This window comes from Triticum dicoccoides, chromosome 7B, assembly GCF_002162155.2.
Source record: "Triticum dicoccoides isolate Atlit2015 ecotype Zavitan chromosome 7B, WEW_v2.0, whole genome shotgun sequence".
Lineage (NCBI taxonomy): Eukaryota > Viridiplantae > Streptophyta > Magnoliopsida > Poales > Poaceae > Triticum > Triticum dicoccoides.
In genome coordinates this window covers 172,381,241-172,384,760 of record NC_041393.1, presented here as the reverse complement: position 1 = coordinate 172,384,760, position 3,520 = coordinate 172,381,241, and the positions used below count along the sequence as shown (strand labels likewise).

General features: G+C 42.8%; 1 long non-coding RNA gene across 3 annotated transcripts in view; it reads left to right on the top strand.

Annotated features, from left to right (window-relative positions):
* Positions 1-223: 223 nt before the first annotated feature.
* LOC119335851 overlaps positions 224-3,520 on the top strand; it is a 6,593-nt gene continuing 3,296 nt past the window's right edge. For all 3 annotated transcript variants that reach the window (XR_005162090.1, XR_005162089.1, XR_005162088.1), the window contains exons 1-2: positions 224-422; positions 543-661. This is a non-coding gene — a long non-coding RNA (uncharacterized LOC119335851). The remainder of the gene's footprint in view (positions 423-542; positions 662-3,520) is intronic.

The window sequence follows — 3,520 nt, the reverse complement described above, 5'->3', positions numbered from 1 at the left end:
TATGAATCAGATTGCGTGAGGCTGGGAGCCTGGGAGATTACGTTGCAGGGATACGGCGAGGAGGTGCCGTATCGGTGCAGAATACTGCACCGGGACGGGGATACGCACAGATATGCCTGGGATATGCGTATCCCAAAGTATCCCATTTTTTGAATTAAAATAAAGAGCAAAAAATCAGAAAACGGCTGGGACACGCATGAGATACATGAGCCATACGTACGAGCCTGTTACAGCCCATCGAAAGGCCTGCTCGATGGATGACAAAACATCCTAATCGCCTGTAATCCTCTCGCCTCTCCTGGCAGTTGCCACATCGCGAGGAATCGAAGTCTCTGCGACGCATCTAAGCTCCGTCTAGGCGCCGCCAGCAGCGCCTCGCCGCTCGTCTTCAAGTCTTCGTCAATTGTCCATCTAAAGAATCTGTACGCAAACAAGCTTCAATCCATTCCTCACAGCTCTCTGTATTGTTTTACCTCCATGCTTTGGATTAGGATTTAGGGAAGAACGAGGGCATCTATTTATCTATTTTTCTCAATTGTTAGGGAATGGCGTCTAGGTTGAACATTTAATCCTCTGTCGCTCGTTCTGGGACCGGGTCTAGGAGTAACACCGCTGATGATTCAGATCACCATGAATGAAAGTCTATTTTCTCATCCTCAAGGTATTGTTTAGGGGTGCTGATTTTCTATGCATTTATATATGTACCCGCCATATCCCCGTAAGTCTATTTTCAGAACGTGCCGTTTTCCCGTATCGTCGTATCTGTATCCCCGTATCCGTATCCCCGTACCATGTAACATAGGAGATACATAAGGAACTTCAAATTTCGCCCAGCACTATAACTTGTATGACGGAAACATACATGCATGAAGAAAAATTAACATCCCCGCAAGGTAAATTTGAGAGATATAATTATGTATTAATGTAAGGGATTAGTTACCGGCTCAGGGGCCAAGTCATTGGTACCATCGAAGGAACAGTACTCCAGAACAACACCAAGATGTTGATGGATGGTGAATGACGTGCCCTGGTCCGTGGGGTAGATTGATTACAATTGGGCCCCCAACACCCTAGCTTCTGGCCTGAGCGGTGGATCGACCATTGACAAAATGGCAGGTTTCGCAGCGCGTGGCCGTTAGGAAAGGAGTCGATGTACCTGCAGATGAATATGGCGATGGCCATCCTATGCAGGTTCTTCAGCTTCGAGCTTTTGTAGAGCCATGACGTGAGGTACTTATGATGAGTTGATGACCATCCTCTCCATGGCGCACACTGAAGGTCCGCATCTCCAGTTTGCATTCGTTCGGTGTAGAAGACGAAGATAATCTGCCATAGAAGACGACGATAATATGTCGTAGAATATAAAAGGAGGCGGTGTAGAAGACGAAGATAATCTGACATAGAAGACGTCAAGACGAAGATAATCTGCCGTAGAATATAAAAGGAGGCATGGAAAATTAGTTGGTAGGGGCGTTAATTGGGGAGATGATGGAGATGTTCTGCCATATATAGAAGGATCCGCGCAAATCAACCGGTGGGGGACTGGGGGAGTTAATTAGGGAGAGATAGGGCCGCAGAAACATTCAGCTTTGCCAGTGGGCCACGTGGAGCATGGAGTAATTAGTGTGTGATTACCATAAAAAAAACTCGCCGTTGTTTGAAACTGAGCACTGATTGGGCAAGTGTGATGACGTAGCTAGGCTGCATGTCAAGAGAATTGGTTTAGTGAGGATCAACTATTTAGGTATTATAGATATATGGCTGTATGCATCGTCCCCCGGGGGTAATCCTTCTTTTCAAAAAAGAATCATCTAATATCCCTAGTCAAAATTAGGCACCTCCGCAAAAATAATTTTCATTAAAGGTGAGAATCTTTGGTATATGCGCCGAGGTGCCATATTAACTAAGGATAATGTTACTAAAAGTAACCGACAGGCAATTCAAATAGACTTTTTCCTAATTATGGTGAGACAATTAAACATATACCTTTATTATTATCATTTACTCTAGTCATATGGTTTATAGTCCATATCATGTACTCCCTCTGTCCTAAATTACTTGTGGCAAAAATAGATAAAAATGGATATATAAAAAACTAAAATATATCTAGATATATCCATTTTTTCAGTAAGTATTTATCAGACGGAGAGTGTATAACTTATATCCCTCTAGGAAGTGGTAAATGTGTCTTACTATGGCGTTCAGACCCTGAGAGGGGCTTCTCTGCCATGATGTCGGAGTTGCAAGTGCTTTGGCATTCAGCCTATGAACCAATTATCAATTGTTTGTTGTCTGTTTATTTATAGCTTATATTCCCCTGATAATGTTACAAATTAATTCCAGATCACTGGTTGAGGCATTTCAAAGTCTTTTAGCTTGGTTGTTATGGCTTCGTCTTGTGGTCAATATGTCATTGTTATAATGTTGTCACTTTTGACAAGAGAAATATTATTGTACGCACTGGCTCCATACTTGGTTTACACTTTAGCCACCGGATGATTGCTAACTCACACCATCAGACACACAACTGTAATTGTGCAGTTGCATGGCCACACTCAAGTAGGGTTGCACGGGATGGGGGTTGACGATGTTATTTTTTCTTTTCCCCTTAGTTGTTTGTTTGTTGTTTCCATTTGCTTTATTTTATAATCTAGAGCAGATGATAGCATATGAACACAAATATAAATTTTGACATAAAAATTAAGCAAGATCAGTAAGAAAACAAAAAACTGCATTAAAAAATCCATGAAAAGCCATATAAAAGAGATAAACCAAAGGAACCTAAAGAATCCAGCAAATCCGCTCCTGAGCTGATGCGTTCCTCGGCCGAGAGCGTCTCCATCTGTTCTCCTATCCCAAAACAATTCTAATATAGGAGAGTTAGGCTAAAAAATTGCTCTAACAGATCCCCTTTTTCGAAAAATAATTTGTTCATAAGAACCCCCCAACCCCACCTTTATACGGAGGGGAGTGCAACTCTCCTTGTCCTTATATTCCCATCCATGTTCCAAGGAGCCTAGATATGGATTTTTCACGGACCTCCCACTCAGGCCATCACGCGGTGCCACCGGCGAGCACCACGCTGCTGCCTGGCCCTCACGCCTGCACCATCCCCTCCTCCCCGACATCCTTGCTCAACCCCAAGCAACCCCGCACCATCCTTCGATACTCACAGTGTAGGCCCGAGCTCTGTGAGTCAATTCCTCCGCCACATAGTCTTCAGAGCAGTCGAAAGGGCACGATACCAAGAAGGTTCTTGACCAATGTCTGTTTGAGACATAATTATCTGAATTATTTAAGATGCTAAAATAGATATGCCTATGTCATTTAGATGCAAGCGCAGAGAAAAACATAAGAAAAATATCAGATTATCGAGAGAGTTTTATTGCCGATCTGCTAAAGTAACACACATAAAAACTTAAAAATTCATTAGTGGTATTTAGAACCATTTATTGTGGAAGTATTTTTTATCTAAAGCGCATCTCTTGCGACAACGTGCCTCCAACTCCTTAGGAGGACG